The sequence below is a fragment of the Anarhichas minor genome, unplaced genomic scaffold (genome assembly GCF_050575085.1).
Source record: "Anarhichas minor isolate MPS153535 unplaced genomic scaffold, ASM5057508v1 ptg000095l, whole genome shotgun sequence".
Lineage (NCBI taxonomy): Eukaryota > Metazoa > Chordata > Actinopteri > Perciformes > Anarhichadidae > Anarhichas > Anarhichas minor.
In genome coordinates, this window is record NW_027466541.1 from 653,159 (window position 1) to 672,500 (window position 19,342).

General features: G+C 47.5%; 1 pseudogene; it reads left to right on the forward strand.

Moving 5' to 3' along the window:
- Positions 1–244: 244 nt before the first annotated feature.
- Positions 245–19,342, forward strand: part of LOC142939252 (zinc finger MIZ domain-containing protein 2-like) — a 42,838-nt pseudogene continuing 23,740 nt past the window's right edge.

Genomic DNA, 19,342 nt, shown 5'->3' on the forward strand with positions numbered 1-19,342 from the left:
GACCAGGGTATAGAGACCAGGGACGGAGAGCAGGGACGGACACCAGGGAAAGAGACAAGGGACGGAGACCAGGGACGGAGATCAAGGAAGGAGACCAGGGACGGAGACCAAGGAAGGAGACCAGAGACGGAGACCAGGGACGGAGACCAGTCTATGTAGGCGTCTCTCTCTCTGTTTGTCTGTCTGTCTCTCTCTCTCTCTGTGTAGGTGTCTCTCTCCCTCTCTCAGACCTGCCCCCCCCCCCCCTCCTGTCTGTCTGATTCCTCCACCTCTAGTGGTGCGGATGAAACCCAGCGGATCTCCCGGCAGAGTCCAGCCGACCGAGCCGCTCAGTCGTTGATGTGAGACTCTTTATCTATTTCTACTTTAAGGACCCTGGAGCTTCGGGGGATGGTGTCGCCTCCTGTATCCGGATATTCAGACGCAGAGGCCGGCGGCAGGGACTTAAACCCACGACTCCTGGGTTGAGGTCCGTGGGTGAGGTACACTCCCATTATCTAAATTAACATGAACATAAATTAACATGAACGTCCGTGTGGAGCCACGTGTTGTCTAACATTAGTGTTTTGTGTTGTGGAGGAAGAAAGCTAGCTGAAAGCTAACCGTTAGCCTCGTAGCATTCCATTGTCACAGCCCGTTGGTGCTAGCTAGCTAGGCTAACCGGCTAGCTTGCTGTCAAAATAGTGATATATTCTCAAGGAACGTGGTACATGTGACGCTTAATGTCGGACGTTTGAAGTGTCGGACTCCGTGTCCTCTTGAGTGGCCGTGTTTGGTGGGTTATTGTAGTCTGTTTGTTTTAGACGCGGTGGGTTGTTGTCGTCTCGTTAGCATGCTAATGCTAACAGCGGAGCTAACCTACAGCCTCATTTCCCCCGTGAGAGCAGGGAGCTGTCTGTTAGCTGGTTAGCGTTAGCTCGTTAGCATTAGCTTCTACCTGGTTGCAACACTACAAGGAATCTCAAAATGTCTCCTCTGACTCTCTCATTTTGTTCTTGAGGGTTTTCACTTCAACGAGACGGAGACACGAAGGACGAGACAACAACAACGGGTTATCTCGTTGTTATTATTATTATTATTATTATTATTATTATTATGTTAGTCATAACATTATAACAGAGAACGAGAGGTTGGTAGTTTGAAGGCCAGACACTGACTTTAGTTTATTCACTTAAATACAGTTTCATATGTGTATTATAGTTTTTTTGTATTTTAATTTAATATAATATTACTAAAGTCTGTCTTTGAAAAGTGTAAACGTATAAGTGTAATTTGTATTTTAAAAAATACCCCAAAATGGTATTTAATTCTAATTGAAATACCAAAAATATGTTGTAAAAAAATTATATATATATATATTTATTTAAGTGAGTAGTATACAGAGTCCTTGCAGCTCCACCTGATGAAGTAGAATATTTCCTGTTTTTCCGTCTCGTACTGAGCGTCATACCAAAGTCCATTCACAAATCTGCCAATTAAATGTGACCTTTATCAGCAGTGACACGCCCAGCACTGATACAGGCGTGTTGTCGGTTGCTCTTCCTCTCAGAGACACCGAAGACCTCCAAGATGAAGACCAGTCATTGTACCGGTCGAAAGCTCCGGTAGAGTGACTGCGCTGTAGATAAGTCACTCTGTGAGCTGCTTGTTCTGTTGATTGGAGGAAGAAGCATCACTCTGGATTGTTTTGATGTTGAAACAGTAGAAACATAAACCAACAGAGTGGTGAGTAATCAAACTGAACTGTTCATGATTTTATTTGAATACTTTCATGTGAATATACTCAACAAGTAGTACTTCTAGGGTTATTTAATCAACCACCAACAACTGAAGTCTGAACTTAACCTCGTTATGTACGTTTCCATTTCTATCTTTATATTCTGACCACCTGGTTGGTGTATTTACGCTTTGTTTCTGATACATCTGTCTTTAAATACTACAATTCCCATGAGCCTCAGCTGCTGCTAAGGAGGAGGAAAGAATTCAAAACGATTCGTCGTTAAACGTGAGACTGATCCGTGATTTTAAAAGTGAAGTACTTTAAACCGCAGTACTCTTTCACCTGGAGTATTCTGATCCTTCAGTCAAAGTAAATACTGCAGTATTGTGAGATCTTTACTGCGATGTAGAGCAGGTAGAGAACAGAGTACCTGAGCAGGTAGAGAACAGAGTACCTGAGCGGGTAGAGAACAGAGTACCTGAGCGGGTAGAGAACAGAGTACCTGAGCAGGTAGAGAACAGAGTACCTGAGCGGGTAGAGGACAGAGTACCTGAGCAGGTAGAGAACAGAGTACCTGAGCGGGTAGAGAACAGAGTACCTGAGCGGGTAGAGAACAGAGTACCTGAGCGGGTAGAGAACAGAGTACCTGAGCAGGTAGAGAACAGAGTACCTGAGCAGGTAGAGAACAGAGTACCTGAGCGGGTAGAGAACAGAGTACCTGAGCGGGTAGAGAACAGAGTACCTGAGCGGGTAGAGGACAGAGTACCTGAGCGGGTAGAGGACAGAGTACCTGAGCGGGTAGAGGACAGAGTACCTGAGCAGGTAGAGAACAGAGTACCTGAGCGGGTAGAGAACAGAGTACCTGAGCAGGTAGAGAACAGAGTACCTGAGCAGGTAGAGAACAGAGTACCTGAGCGGGTAGAGAACAGAGTACCTGAGCGGGTAGAGAACAGAGTACCTGAGCGGGTAGAGGACAGAGTACCTGAGCGGGTAGAGGACAGAGTACCTGAGCGGGTAGAGGACAGAGTACCTGAGCAGGTAGAGGACAGAGTACCTGAGCAGGTAGAGAACAGAGTACCTGAGCGGGTAGAGAACAGAGTACCTGAGCAGGTAGAGAACAGAGTACCTGAGCAGGTAGAGGACAGAGTACCTGAGCAGGTAGAGAACAGAGTACCTGAGCGGGTAGAGAACAGAGTACCTGAGCAGGTAGAGAACAGAGTACCTGAGCAGGTAGAGAACAGAGTACCTGAGCGGGTAGAGAACAGAGTACCTGAGCGGGTAGAGAACAGAGTACCTGAGCGGGTAGAGGACAGAGTACCTGAGCGGGTAGAGGACAGAGTACCTGAGCGGGTAGAGGACAGAGTACCTGAGCGGGTAGAGAACAGAGTACCTGAGCGGGTAGAGGACAGAGTACCTGAGCGGGTAGAGAACAGAGTACCTGAGCAGGTAGAGAACAGAGTACCTGAGCAGGTAGAGAACAGAGTACCTGAGCGGGTAGAGAACAGAGTACCTGAGCGGGTAGAGAACAGAGTACCTGAGCGGGTAGAGGACAGAGTACCTGAGCGGGTAGAGAACAGAGTACCTGAGCGGGTAGAGAACAGAGTACCTGAGCGGGTAGAGGACAGAGTACCTGAGCGGGTAGAGGACAGAGTACCTGAGCGGGTAGAGGACAGAGTACCTGAGCGGGTAGAGAACAGAGTACCCGAGCGGGTAGAGGACAGAGTACCCGAGCGGGTAGTGAATCAGATAAACTTTGGATATTTAGTCCGTTGGTTTAATCTGAAAACATTTCCACATTTTATAGAGTAAAATATAAATTTAAAATGATCCATAATCAGAGTAAGCGTCAGATGATTACAGTGATTGTAAAAGAAGTGAACTCTGATCTGATCGCCCCGCAATGCATTGTGGGCATTGTGTTCTTGGTGCATCTTCAAATTGAAATGTTTTTCAATGTAGTTTGGCAGAAATCACAACAATAACAGATTGTCAGTGTTTATCTTTTTTTTATTCATTTTGCGGCATGATGGGAAATGTAGTTCAGATAATTAATCCACTATCTGTCTGTCTCTCCAGGAGTTTGTCTCTCTGTCTGTGCCCCCCCCACCCCCCCACCATGAACCCTCTGAACCAGATGAAGGGTGGACTGGGCAACAACCCACACAGGTACTCACACACACACACACGTACTTCTGATACTGATTGAATCGATTGATCTCTTATCAAAGTCTTAATTATAATATAATTTAAATGTGACACACACTGTGTGTGTGTGTGTGTGTGTGTGTGTGTGTGTGTGTGTGTGTGTGTGTGTGTGTGTGTGTGTGTGTGTGTGTGTGTGTGTGTGTGTGTGTGTGTGTGTGTGTGTGTGTGTGTGTGTGTGTGTGTGTGTGTGTGTGTGTGTGTGCAGTGAGGGTTCGTACCCCTACGACCCCTCCAGCTGGCAGCAGCCCACCAATCAGCCCACAGGATCCCTCTCCGTGGTAACCACCGTCTGGGGAGTGACCAATCCCTCGGCCAGCCAGGTATGACATCACCAAGCAGGAAGCATTGATTGATGAACTCTTCATTGAGTTCTGTTGAACTGTTTAAACAGACGTGTGTGTCCGTCAGGGAATGGGTGGAGGGGTGATGGGGCCCGGAGCCAACCAAGGAGGGGGCCCCATGATGCAGGGCCCCGGGGGTCCGGGCATGTCCGGAGGGCCCGGAGGCTACATGGGTCAGCAGGGCTACGGGGAGCCCAGCAAAGGCTACATGAACCAGGGCATGTACGGCCGCACCCCCGGGGGCTACGGAGGAGGACCGGGGGGGTACTCCAGCAGGTCAGGGTCCTTTCCTCTGCTTTAGTTCTTAGTGTTTTAGTTTAGTGTGAAGTCGTAACACCTTTGTAATATTGTATTTTACACCACCGTGATGTTTAACTTCTTCAAAACATTCCAGAAAAAATAGCAAAACTGTTTTTATTTATTTTATTTTATAAATCCATTTATTTCAAAGTGTAAACATTATTTTAGTGCATCACATTTGAAACAGTAACTTTTATCTTGAGCGGTGAGTTACAGCAGAGAACAGTTAGATTAAAGTAGCCTGATGTGGTCTCACGCAGACTGCAGATTGTGATTGAACACTCAAATGATTCTCAGTTACCCGTCTAACGCCGGTGGATCCAGAGGTTCTGACTTCACTCAGGCTGCTGCTGCCGCCGCCGTCGCTGCCGCCGCCGCCACCGCCACGGCCACCGCCACGGCAACCGTCGCCGCCATCCAGGAGAAACAAAACCAGGAGATGAACTACGGACAGGTGAGGGGGGGGGGGGGGGCAGCCTCCCTCTGCTGGAGACTTCAGGTGTTCCATGGTGCATTCAGGTCCCGTTTGGGAAGTCGTTCTTCAGACTTCGTTGTGATGTGGAGACAACATGGACGCTTCAAATCAGAAGTTTTATATTTTATTGTTTAAACAACACCTTGATAGCCTTGATAGCCGTTTCCATGGAGCTGCTACAATGTTAGCTTAGCATAGCACCGATCAAACCAAACTCCATTCAGAAAACAAGTATTTTAAAAGTTGTTTGTTTGTCGTCTTGAGGAGGGAACTAACTAAACATGAATTCAAACTTTTTACAAATCTGCATCATCATGAATGGTGAAAGCGTGATGGCGCCGCTGTAAACAGGAAGTAGATTGGTTGCTTAGTTAAATAAAAGAAACTCGTGGCTCTGCTGGAGGCTGAAGTCTCACTCGTACTGGAGCGCATGATGCTTTTCTTCCTTTACCGTGTCTATGTGAACTTCTCAATAGTTAGTTATTAACAGCGTGACGAATCAGGGAAGGACACGTCATGACTGCTAAGAACCAATTTAGTGAACACGGGCGTCTACGTCATCGTTTATAAATGTATGCGTTTACGACCGTCCACACTAGGAGGTAACCCCGGAGTTCTCAAACGTATCCGTTTTCGGTGTAAACGTAACAAAAGATATGCGTTTTAAAATGTAGACGTAGTCGTGTGGACATGGTCTACTCCACTAGATCTTATTTACCTGACTTAATGTCAGGGTTCTTCCTGTAAATAACTTTTCTACCTAATCCAGCTGTGATAGAACATGTTGTGATAGAACGTGTTGTGATAGAACGTGTTGTGATAGAACGTGTTGTGATGGAACGTGTTGTGATGGAACGTGTTGTGATGGAACGTGTTGTGATGGAACGTGCTGTGATGGAACGTGCTGTGATGGAACGTGCTGTGATGGAACGTGCTGTGATGGAACGTGTTGTGATGGAACGTGTTGTGATGGAACGTGTTGTGATGGAACGTGCTGTGATGGAACGTGTTGTGATGGAACGTGCTGTGATGGAACGTGCTGTGATGGAACGTGTTGTGATGGAACGTGTTGTGATGGAACGTGCTGTGATGGAACGTGCTGTGATGGAACGTGTTGTGATGGAACGTGCTGTGATGGAACGTGCTGTGATGGAACGTGCTGTGATGGAACGTGCTGTGATGGAACGTGCTGTGATGGAACGTGTTGTGATGGAACGTGCTGTGATGGAACGTGTTGTGATGGAACGTGTTGTGATGGAACGTGTTGTGATGGAACGTGCTGTGATGGAACGTGCTGTGATGGAACGTGCTGTGATGGAACGTGCTGTGATGGAACGTGCTGTGATGGAACGTGCTGTGATGGAACGTGCTGTGATGGAACGTGCTGTGATGGAACGTGTTGTGATGGAACGTGCTGTGATGGAACGTGCTGTGATGGAACGTGCTGTGATGGAACGTGCTGTGATGGAACGTGCTGTGATGGAACGTGCTGTGATGGAACGTGCTGTGATAGAACGTGCTGTGATGGAACGTGCTGTGATAGAACGTGCTGTGATAGAACGTGCTGTGATAGAACGTGCTGTGATAGAACATGTGAGCAAAACTTTCTGAGTTCTCGTTCTGCCTTTAAGGTTCTTTTAAACTTTAAGTGTTTAATCACCTGAAACTGAGACTCGTTGTGTTTTCGTATCAGATGGGAGGTCCGGCCTATAGCAACCAGTTCATGGCCCACTCCGGCCCCCGCGGCCCCCCTGGCATGGCCCCCGGAGGTATGGGCCCCGGGCCTGGACCTAGCAGGGGCCCTCCCTCAATGGGCCACATGTATGGCCCTGGAGGGGGCCCCCAGAGGGTCCCTCAGCACCCTCAGCACCCACAACACCCTCAGCACCCTAACTACGGCCCGGGACCACAGCAGGGCCACCTGAGGCCCCCACAGGGCCTGAAACGGCCCTACAGCTCTGAGGTGAAAGTCTGGAGGGGCCACACTGATCCACATCCACCTCCACCTGGTTTTAATGGGTCTACAATAGTTTATTTGTTTTAGATCACATTAGAAATCTTCCTCTGTGTTCTTCTCCTTCGTCCTCAGTCTTTCCCAGGAATGTCTCAGCAGTACGGCGGTCCCGTTGGTCCCAGCGTGAACGTGATGTCGGGTCCCGGTGGCGCCGGCGGTTCAATTCCCGGTTCAGGTGGAGGCGGCCACGGGGGCCACGGTCCGTACCCCAACATGCAGTACCATCCAGGTGAGACGTCTGCAGGTTCAGCACTTTAACACAATGTGGGATCATTTGTGATTAGTCGCTGTGCTCTTGTGAGATGCACCTGAGAGGGGGAGGAGCTTCCCTCCAAGTAGAGGTCCATGATGTCCTCAGGATCCTGGAAGCGTACAGGTCCTTGATGTCCTCAGGATCCTGGAAGCGTACAGGTCCTTGATGTCCTCAGGATCCTGGAAGCGTACAGGTCCTTGATGTCCTCAGGATCCTGGAAGCGTACAGGTCCTTGATGTCCTCAGGATCCTGGAAGCGTACAGGTCCTTGATGTCCTCAGGATCCTGGAAGCGTACAGGTCCACGATGTCCTCAGGATCCTGGAAGCGTACAGGTCCTTGATGTCCTCAGGATCCTGGAAGCGTCTTCCATTGTTTATAAGAAATATTCATTAAAATTTAGCAAAAGTATCACTTGATAGCAGTTAAAACTCTGGAGTCTTAATAATTGGTAAAAAAAAATTAAAACAAACTTTTGAAACCAAACATGTTTAAATATATAAAAGCCAGAATAACATTTAAGTAAATAAATGTACTTGTTCTCTGTCAGATGTTAGCTTAGCTTAGCACAAAGACTGGAAGCAGGGGGGAGCTGTTAGCCTGGCTCCTTTTTAAAGTGCAGGTGTAATTCGTGGTCTTTCCCGTCTGTTTACCTTCAGGTCCCGGCGGTCCAGGCCCCGCCCCCCAGCGCTCTGGCTCCTCCCCCTCCTACCAGACCCATAAGATGTCCCTCCCACAGTACCCCCCATCAGGACCACCCAACTCACAGTACTACAAGGTGAGGAGCTCTATGTGTGTTGTGTATTTACACACATGAGAAGGTAGAAGCAGGTAAACATCAACATGTGTTGTTGTTTGTGCAGCAGGAGCAGTTTAACGGTCAGGGTGGAGGTCTGAACGCCATGACAGGAGGAGGTGCCGGAGTCTACAGCTCCTTCAACCAGCCGTCTGCGGTGAGGGGACCTGAGTGTTCTCATGTACTTCTACTTTGTTCTTCTACTCATCCTCAACATCTCTGAGGGGACCTGAGTGTTCTCATGTACTTCTACTTTGTTCTTCTACTCATCCTCAACATCTCTGAGGTGAATGATGTGTTTTTATTTTTTAAACACGAAGAACAATTTAAACCGTGCCTAATTTTTATCCTCCTTATGAAGGCAAATCACTGTCAAAATCCGAGAGCCCAAATGAGATCCATGCGCGTGCGAAAATCAAACAGCCGCGCACGTATTTTACTTTGACGAGCGCTGTTACGTCACTCCGCCAGCAGAATTCACTCTCGCGAAGCTTAAACCCGCTCGCTCGCGAGTAGTTTTTCTTTGTGACAGTAAGTGGGCGGAGCCAGTCTCCATCGTATCTCTACATCTGATTGGTCACAATCCTGGTCTTGGGATAGACCGGATATCACTCTGACACAGACGCTAGTTCTGATAGAGGTGGTTCTCAATCCGCCACTAAACACGACTCCACTACATCTCAGCATGTTCTACATTTGACAGGTTTTGTAAACGTTTCAGACTGTAGAGGCTGATCAAATACACATTATGTTAATAGAGTTGTTAAATACAATAATTAAAATGTGTTAAAGTCAAGTTGCTCAGATTGGTTTAAATTCACTCATCATTCTATTACAGACGATGTGTGTTTGATACTCAAACAGCTCAAAGAAACTCTTTGATCTTAATTGATTAAAACATGATGTCATCATATTTAATCATAGTGTTGTGTTTACAGAAGAGATATAATATAGTTGTATATAATATGAGCAACAATGTGGACCTGCTCAAAGATCTGGAGCCAAGATTAGGAACCACTGTTTGTATATTAACTGTTAAATCACTGACAAGTAGTCAGTGGATGAAAAAGTATTCAGATCCTCACTGCAGTAAACGTACTAATATCATACTGATGAAAAAATAACCCACTACGAGTAAAATACCTGCATTCAAAACCTCAGTCAATGTTATTATCAGCTAAATGTACTTTAAGTGCAGAAAGTAAAAGTACCCGTGCAGTAAAATGTACATTATTTGCCCCTGACCTGTAATCTGAAGATCTCCCCCGAGCGTCTGCGTCAGAGTGATATCCGGTTTATACAAACCTTTGTTCATAGCAGTACTTTAAAATAAAAGTGCACAATACACTACTTTAGAGTTAATCATTGAACTTTGCTCATAACAATGAGATTAATCGCAAAAAAATCATGCGATTAAAAATGTTAATCGTTGCCCAGCTCTAGTTTCTACACACTCTGGTTAAAGTGAACGCTTTATTAGAGCAGAGATTTATAATGAGACATGAAGAATACAAAGTTGTGAAATATCACAACTTTAAGCTGAGATTTGGTTGTTTTTCTAACTGAAGAGTTCGTCACACATGATGTGTTTAAGGACCGTCGGAAAGATGTAAATCTGACAATTATGATGTTTTTACAGCTTCTGGCTGATAATCGATGTAGTTTTGGAGATGAAGGAAAACATGCTTCCCATCCCGCGGGTGGGTTTCTGGGTTCAGAGACTCTGATACCAGGAGGTTCATCTGGAACCTTCAGGAACACCAACGAGTGAGGATGAGTCATTCTCACTGTGACTCTGTGACAGTAAGAATAAATAAGTTCCTCTCTCTGTGTCTCAGCCCGGTCGAGGGTTGCCAGGTTACCCCCCCTCTCCGGTTCCTGGAAACCCGACCCCCCCCATCACCCCCAGCAGCTCCATGGCCCCGCCTTACATGTCGCCAGGCAACAGTGACGTCAAGCCGCCGCCCTCTTCCTTCCTGCCTGACATCAAACCCAACATGGCCGGCCTTCCACCGCCCCCCCCTTCAGGTACACACACACACACACACACACACACTTCTATGTCATCATAGTACAAGTCACGGCCTGAATTACTGAAATAATCTCATTGTTAATGTTGAAATAATCTCATTATTGATGGTGATGATGTCACAGTGTGCAGGTGTCTGACCTGTGATGACTTCCTGTTAACAGGTAACCCTAGCGACGACCTGCGGCTGACCTTCCCGGTGCGTGACGGCGTGGTCCTAGAGCCCTTCAGATTAGAGCACAACCTGGCTGTCAGCAACCACGTCTTCCAGCTGAGAGACTCCGTCTACAAAACACTCATCCTGAGGTACACATGGTACAAAGAAGCGTTAGCAGCACCGCTAACGGCTAACCAACGGAGGTTCACTTCAGTTTCATCATGATGCCTTCAGGCTCTGCTCAGTGAATAAATCATAAAGTAATTTGTGTCTCTCAGACCGGACCTGGAGCTCCAGTTCAAGTGTTACCACCACGAGGATCGACAGATGAACACTAACTGGCCCGCCTCAGTCCAGGTCTGACCTTCTCCTTCTTCATCTTCGTCTCCTCCTTCTTCTTCTTCTCCTCCTCGTCTTTTGTCTTTTTCGTCTACTCCTTGTCCTTCTTCTTCGTGTTCTTCGTCTTCTCCTTCTTCGTCTTCTTCTTCTTTCTTGTTATTATATATATTATAAGAGTATATTGAGTCACAAACAAACCTGATATAACTGAGTAACAGTAGATGATACAACAGGCGTGGACTCAATATACTCCTCCTTCTCCTCCACCACCTCCTCCTCCTCCTCCTTTTCCTCCTCCTCAGGTGAGCGTGAACGCGACTCCTCTCACCATCGAGCGAGGCGACAACAAAACTTCCCACAAGCCTTTGTACCTGAAGCAGGTGTGTCAGCCGGGCAGGAACACCATCCAGATCACCGTCACCGCCTGTTGCTGCGTAAGGACCTCCCTCACTGACTCACCTGTGTTAAGCTCGGCTGTGTTTACCTTAACCCACCTGTCTGTCTCTCTGCAGTCTCACCTGTTCGTCCTCCAGCTGGTCCACCGTCCGTCGGTCCGGTCGGTGCTTCAGGGTCTGATGAAGAAGAGGCTGCTGCCTGCAGAGCATTGTGTCACCAAGAGTCAGTAGAACTTCTTCTGCTTCTCCTGCTTCTGCTTCTTCTCCTGCTTCTTCTCCTGCTTCTTCTCCTGCTTCTTCTTCTGCTTCTTCTTCTGCTTCTGCTTCTTCTGCTTCTTCTTCTGCTTCTTCTCCTCCTTCTTCTTCTTCTCCTTCTTCTGCTTCTCCTTCTTCTGCTTCTGCTTCTTCTGCTTCTTCTTCTGCTTCTGCTTCTCCTGCTTCTGCTTCTTCTGCTTCTTCTTCTCCTGCTTCTTCTTCTGCTTCTTCTTCTGCTTCTTCTTCTGCTTCTTCTGCTTCTGCTTCTTCTCCTTCTTCTGCTTCTCCTGCTTCTCCTGCTTCTCCTTCTTCTGCTTCTCCTGCTTCTTCTGCTTCTTCTGCTTCTCCTGCTTCTGCTTCTTCTGCTTCTTCTGCTTCTTCTCCTCCTACTGCTTCTTCTGCTTCTTCTCCTCCTCCTTCTTCTGCTTCTTCTTCTCCTTCGTCTGCTTCTTCTGCTTCTTCTTCTGCTTCTTCTTCTGCTTCTTCTTCTCCTGCTGCTTCTTCTTCTTCTTCTTCTTCTGCGTCTTCTGCTTATTCTTCTTCTCCTGTTGCTTCTTCTGCTTATTCTTCTTCCTCTTCTTCTTCTGCTTCTTCTGCTTCTCCTGCTTCTTCTCCTTCTTCTGTTTCTTCTTCTTCTGCTTATTCTTCTGCTGCTTCTTCTTCTTCCTATTATTCTGCTTCTTCTTCTTCTTCCTATTATTCTGCTTCTTCTTCTTCTTCCTATTCTTCTTCTTCCTCTTCTTCTCCTGCTGCTTCTTCTTCTGCTTCTCCTGCTTCTTCTTCTTCTGCTTCTCCTGCTTCTTCTGCTGCTGCTTCTTCTGCTTCTTCTCATTATTCTCCTTCTTCTTCCTCTTCTTCTGCTTCTGCTTCTCCTTCTCCTTCTTCTTCTCCTTCTCCTGCTTCTTCTTCTCCTTCTGCTTCTCCTTCGTCTTCTTTCTTGTTGTTTTTCAATGAACCGAGTCACAAACAAACATGTAAACATTGATAATGAAGCTGAACCCATCGATCAATAGACAGATCAATACGTGTCTCTGATTCCTCGATGTTCTCACATCAACTCTTCTCAGTCAAGAGGAACTTCAGCAGCGGTTCGATTCCCGGGACCCCCGGTCTGAACGGAGAGGACGGCGTGGAGCAGACAGCCATCAGGGTCTCGTTGAAGTGTCCCATCACCTTCCGCCGCATCCAGCTGCCGGCCAGAGGCCACGACTGTAGACACATACAGGTCAGAGGAGGCGTCTGTCTCTGTCTGTCTGTCTCTCTGTCTCTCTGTCTCTCTGTCTCTCTGTCTGTCTCTCTGTCTCTCTGTCTGTCTCTCTGTCTGTCTGTCTGTCTCTCTGTCTGTCTCTCTGTCTCTCTACCTGTCTGTCTGTCTGTCTCTCTACCTGTCTGTCTGTCTCTCTACCTTTCTGTCTGTCTGTCTCTCTACCTTTCTGTCTGACTCTCTACCTGTCTGTCTGTCTGTCTCTCTACCTGTCTGTCTGTCTGTCTGTCTGACTCTCTACCTGTCTGTCTCTCTACCTTTCTGTCTGACTCTCTACCTGTCTGTCTGTCTGTCTGACTCTCTACCTGTCTGTCTCTCTACCTTTCTGTCTGACTCTCTACCTGTCTGTCTGTCTCTCTACCTTTCTGTCTGTCTGACTCTCTACCTTTCTGTCTGTCTGTCTCTCTGTCTGTCTCTCTGTCTCTCTACCTTTCTGTCTGTCTCTCTACCTGTCTGTCTGTCTCTCTACCTTTCTGTCTGTCTGACTCTCTACCTTTCTGTCTGTCTGTCTCTCTGTCTGTCTCTCTGTCTCTCTACCTTTCTGTCTGTCTCTCTACCTGTCTGTCTGTCTCTCTACCTTTCGGTCTGTCTGTCTCTCTACCTTTCGGTCTGTCTGTCTCTCTACCTTTCTGTCTGACTCTCTACCTTTCTGTCTGACTCTCTACCTGTCTGTCTGTCTGTCTGTCTCTCTACCTTTCTGTCTGTCTGACTCTCTACCTGTCTGTCTGTCTGTCTGTCTCTCTACCTTTCTGTCTGTCTGTCTGTCTGACTCTCTACCTGTCTGTCTGTCTGTCTGTCTCTCTACCTTTCTGTCTGTCTGACTCTCTACCTGTCTGTCTGTCTGACTCTCTACCTTTCTCTCTGTCTCTCTACCTGTCTGTCTGTCTGACTCTCTACCTTTCTGTCTGTCTGTCTGTCTCTCTACCTGTCTGTCTGTCTGTCTCTCTGTCTGTCTGTCTCTCTCTCTGTCTGTCTGACTCTCTACCGTTCTGTCTGTCTGACTCTCTACCTGTCTGTCTGTCTCTCTACCTTTCTGTCTGTCTGTCTGACTCTCTACCTGTCTGTCTGTCTGTCTGACTCTCTGACTCTCTTCCTGTCTGTCTGTCTGTCTGACTCTCTACCTGTCTGTCTGTCTGTCTGACTCTCTACCTGTCTGTCTGTCTGTCTGACTCTCTACCTGTCTGTCTGACTCTCTACCTTTCTGTCTGTCTCTCTACCTGTCTGTCTGTCTCTCTACCTTTCGGTCTGTCTGACTCTCTACCTTTCGGTCTGTCTGTCTCTCTACCTTTCTGTCTGACTCTCTACCTTTCTGTCTGACTCTCTACCTGTCTGTCTGTCTGTCTGACTCTCTACCTGTCTGTCTGTCTGTCTGTCTCTCTACCTTTCTGTCTGTCTGACTCTCTACCTGTCTGTCTGTCTGACTCTCTACCTTTCTCTCTGTCTCTCTACCTGTCTGTCTGTCTGTCTCTCTACCTTTCTGTCTGTCTGTCTCTCTACCTGTCTGTCTGTCTGTCTCTCTGTCTGTCTGTCTCTCTCTCTGTCTGTCTGACTCTCTACCGTTCTGTCTGTCTGACTCTCTACCTGTCTGTCTGTCTCTCTACCTGTCTGTCTGTCTCTCTACCTGTCTGTCTGTCTCTCTACCTTTCTGTCTGTCTGTCTCTCTACCTTTCTGTCTGACTCTCTACCTGTCTGTCTGTCTGTCTGACTCTCTACCTGTCTGTCTGTCTGTCTCTCTACCTGTCTGTCTGTCTGTCTCTCTACCTTTCTGTCTGACTCTCTACCTTTCTGTCTGACTCTCTACCTGTCTGTCTGTCTCTCTACCTTTCTGTCTGTCTGTCTCTCTACCTTTCTGTCTGTCTGTCTCTCTACCTTTCTGTCTGTCTGACTCTCTACCTTTCTGTCTGTCTGTCTCTCTGTCTGTCTCTCTGTCTCTCTACCTTTCTGTCTGTCTCTCTACCTTTCTGTCTGTCTCTCTACCTTTCTGTCTGTCTCTCTACCTGTCTGTCTGTCTCTCTACCTTTCTGTCTGTCTGTCTCTCTACCTTTCTGTCTGTCTGTCTCTCTACCTTTCTGTCTGTCTGTCTCTACCTTTCTGTCTGACTCTCTACCTTTCTGTCTGACTCTCTACCTTTCTGTCTGTCTGTCTCTCTACCTTTCTGTCTGACTCTCTACCTTTCTGTCTGTCTGACTCTCTACCTGTCTGTCTGTCTGTCTGTCTGTCTGACTCTCTGTCTGTCTGTCTGTCTGTCTCTCTGCCTTTCTGTCTGTCTGTCTCTCTGCCTTTCTGTCTGTCTGTCTCTCTACCTTTCTGTCTGTCTGTCTCTCTACCTTTCTGTCTGTCTGTCTCTCTACCTTTCTGTCTGTCTGTCTCTCTACCTTTCTGTCTGTCTGTCTCTCTACCTTTCTGTCTGTCTGTCTCTCTACCTTTCTGTCTGTCTGTCTCTCTACCTTTCTGTCTGTCTCTCTACCTTTCTGTCTGTCTCTCTACCTTTCTGTCTGTCTCTCTACCTTTCTGTCTGTCTCTCTACCTTTCTGTCTGTCTCTCTACCTTTCTGTCTGTCTCTCTACCTTTCTGTCTGTCTGTCTGACTCTCTACCTGTCTGTCTGTCTGTCTGACTCTCTACCTGTCTGTCTGTCTGTCTGACTCTCTACCTGTCTGTCTGACTCTCTACCTGTCTGTCTGACTCTCTACCTGTCTGTCTGACTCTCTACCTGTCTGTCTGACTCTCTACCTGTCTGTCTGACTCTCTACCTGTCTGTCTGTCTGTCTGACTCTCTACCTGTCTGTCTGTCTGTCTGTCTCTCTACCTGTCTGTCTGTCTGTCTGTCTCTCTACCTGTCTGTCTGTCTCTCTGTCTGTCTCTCTGTCTGTCTGTCTCTCTACCTGTCTGTCTGTCTCTCTACCTTTCTGTCTGTCTGTCTCTCTACCTTTCTGTCTGACTCTCTACCTGTCTGTCTGTCTGTCTGTCTCTCTACCCTTCTGTCTGTCTGTCTCTCTACCTGTCTGTCTGTCTGTCTGTCTGACTCTCTACCTGTCTGTCTGTCTGTCTGACTCTCTACCTGTCTGTCTGTCTGTCTGACTCTCTACCTGTCTGTCTGTCTGTCTGACTCTATACCTGTCTGTCTGTCTCTCTACCTTTCTGTCTGACTCTCTACCTGTCTGTCTGTCTCTCTACCTTTCTGTCTGTCTGACTCTCTACCTTTCTGTCTGTCTGTCTCTCTGTCTGTCTCTCTGTCTCTCTACCTTTCTGTCTGTCTCTCTGTCTCTCTACCTTTCTGTCTGTCTGTCTCTCTACCTTTCTGTCTGTCTGTCTCTCTACCTTTCTGTCTGTCTGTCTCTCTACCTTTCTGTCTGTCTCTCTGTCTGTCTGTCTGACTCTCTACCTGTCTGTCTGACTCTCTACCTGTCTGTCTGTCTCTCTACCTTTCGGTCTGTCTGTCTCTCTACCTTTCGGTCTGTCTGTCTCTCTACCTTTCTGTCTGTCTGTCTGTCTGTCTGTCTGTCTGTCTGACTCTCTACCTGTCTGTCTGACTCTCTACCTGTCTGTCTGTCTCTCTACCTGTCTGTCTGTCTCTCTACCTTTCGGTCTGTCTGTCTCTCTACCTTTCGGTCTGTCTGTCTCTCTACCTTTCGGTCTGTCTGTCTCTCTACCTTTCTGTCTGACTCTCTACCTTTCTGTCTGTCTGACTCTCTGTCTGTCTGTCTGTCTGTCTGTCTGTCTGTCTGTCTGACTCTCTACCTGTCTGTCTCTCTACCTGTCTGTCTGTCTCTCTACCTTTCTGTCTGACTCTCTACCTTTCTGTCTGTCTGTCTCTCTACCTTTCTGTCTGTCTGTCTCTCTACCTTTCTGTCTGACTCTCTACCTGTCTGTCTGTCTGTCTCTCTACCTTTCTGTCTGTCTCTCTACCTTTCTGTCTGTCTGTCTCTCTACCTTTCTGTCTGTCTGACTCTCTACCTGTCTGTCTGTCTGACTCTCTACCTTTCTCTCTGTCTCTCTACCTGTCTGTCTGTCTGTCTCTCTACCTGTCTGTCTGTCTCTCTACCTTTCTGTCTGTCTGTCTCTCTACCTTTCTGTCTGTCTGTCTCTCTACCTGTCTGTCTGTCTCTCTACCTTTCTGTCTGTCTGTCTCTCTACCTTTCTGTCTGACTCTCTACCTGTCTGTCTGTCTGTCTGTCTCTCTACCTTTCTGTCTGTCTGTCTCTCTACCTGTCTGTCTGTCTGTCTCTCTACCTGTCTGTCTGTCTGTCTGTCTCTCTACCTTTCTGTCTGTCTGTCTCTCTACCTTTCTGTCTGACTCTCTACCTGTCTGTCTGTCTGTCTGTCTCTCTACCTTTCTGTCTGTCTGTCTCTCTACCTTTCTGTCTGTCTGACTCTCTACCTGTCTGTCTGTCTGACTCTCTACCTTTCTCTCTGTCTCTCTACCTGTCTGTCTGTCTGTCTCTCTACCTGTCTGTCTGTCTCTCTACCTGTCTGTCTGTCTCTCTACCTTTCTGTCTGTCTGTCTCTCTACCTGTCTGTCTGTCTCTCTACCTTTCTGTCTGTCTGTCTCTCTACCTTTCTGTCTGTCTGTCTCTCTACCTGTCTGTCTGTCTGTCTCTCTACCTGTCTGTCTGTCTGTCTCTCTACCTGTCTGTCTGTCTGTCTGTCTGACTCTCTACCTGTCTGTCTGTCTGTCTGACTCTCTACCTGTCTGTCTGTCTGTCTGACTCTCTACCTGTCTGTCTGTCTGTCTGACTCTCTACCTGTCTGTCTGTCTGTCTGACTCTCTACCTGTCTGTCTGTCTCTCTACCTGTCTGTCTGTCTCTCTACCTTTCTGTCTGACTCTCTACCTTTCTGTCTGACTCTCTACCTTTCTGTCTGACTCTCTACCTTTCTGTCTGACTCTCTACCTGTCTGTCTGTCTCTCTACCTTTCTGTCTGACTCTCTACCTTTCTGTCTGTCTGTCTCTCTACCTTTCTGTCTGACTCTCTACCTTTCTGTCTGACTCTCTACCTGTCTGTCTCTCTACCTTTCTGTCTGTCTCTCTACCTTTCTGTCTGTCTGTCTCTCTACCTTTCTGTCTGTCTGTCTCTCTACCTTTCTGTCTGTCTGACTCTCTACCTGTCTGTCTGTCTGACTCTCTACCTTTCTCTCTGTCTATCTACCTGTCTGTCTGTCTATCTACCTGTCTGTCTGTCTGTCTCTCTACCTGTCTGTCTGTCTCTCTACCTTTCTGTCTGTCTGTCTCTCTACCTGTCTGTCTGTCTGTCTGTCTGACTCTCTACCTGTCTGTCTGTCTGACTCTCTACCTGTCTGTCTGTCTGTCTGTCTCTCTACCTTTCTGTCTGTCTGTCTCTCTACCTGTCTGTCTGTCTGTCTGTCTGACTCTCTACCTGTCTGTCTGTCTGACTCTCTACCTGTCTGTCTGTCTGACTCTCTACCTGTCTGTCTGTCTGTCTGACTCTCTACCTGTCTGTCTGTCTGTCTGACTCTCTACCTGTCTGTCTGTCTGTCTGACTCTCTACCTGTCTGTCTGTCTGTCTCTCTACCTGTCTGTCTGTCTGTCTCTCTACCTGTCTGTCTGTCTGTCTCTCTACCTTTCTGTCTGTCTGACTCTCTACCTGTCTGTCTGTCTGTCTCTCTACCTGTCTGTCTGTCTGTCTCTCTACCTTTCTGTCTGTCTGACTCTCTACCTGTCTGTCTGTCTGTCTCTCTACCTGTCTGTCTGTCTGTCTGTCTCTCTACCTGTCTGTCTGTCTGTCTCTCTACCTTTCTCTCTGTCTGTCTGTCTCTCTACCTTTCTGTCTATGTCTCTACCTGTCTGTCTGTCTGACTCTCTACCTTTCTCTCTGTCTCTCTACCTTTCTCTCTGTCTGTCTCTCTACCTTTCTGTCTGTCTGACTCTCTACCTTTCTCTCTGTCTCTCTACCTTTCTCTCTGTCTGTCTGTCTCTCTACCTTTCTGTCTGTCTCTCTACCTGTCTGTCTGTCTCTCTACCTGTCTGTCTGTCTCTCTACCTTTCTGTCTGTCTCTCTACCTTTCTCTCTGTCTGTCTGTCTCTCTATCTGTCTGTCTGTCTCTCTACCTGCCTGTCTGTCTGTCTCTCTACCTTTCTGTCTGTCTGTCTCTCTACCTTTCTGTCTGTCTGTCTCTCTACCTTTCTGTCTGTCTGACTCTCTACCTGTCTGTCTGTCTGACTCTCTACCTTTCTCTCTGTCTATCTACCTGTCTGTCTGTCTGTCTCTCTACCTGTCTGTCTGTCTCTCTACCTTTCTGTCTGTCTGTCTCTCTACCTGTCTGTCTGTCTCTCTACCTTTCTGTCTGTCTGTCTCTCTACCTTTCTGTCTGACTCTCTACCTGTCTGTCTGTCTGTCTGTCTCTCTACCTTTCTGTCTGTCTGTCTCTCTACCTGTCTGTCTGTCTGTCTGTCTGACTCTCTACCTGTCTGTCTGTCTGACTCTCTACCTGTCTGTCTGTCTGACTCTCTACCTGTCTGTCTGTCTGTCTGACTCTCTACCTGTCTGTCTGTCTGTCTGACTCTCTACCTGTCTGTCTGTCTGTCTGACTCTCTACCTGTCTGTCTGTCTGTCTCTCTACCTGTCTGTCTGTCTGTCTCTCTACCTGTCTGTCTGTCTGTCTCTCTACCTTTCTGTCTGTCTGACTCTCTACCTGTCTGTCTGTCTGTCTCTCTACCTGTCTGTCTGTCTGTCTCTCTACCTTTCTGTCTGTCTGACTCTCTACCTGTCTGTCTGTCTGTCTCTCTACCTGTCTGTCTGTCTGTCTGTCTCTCTACCTGTCTGTCTGTCTGTCTCTCTACCT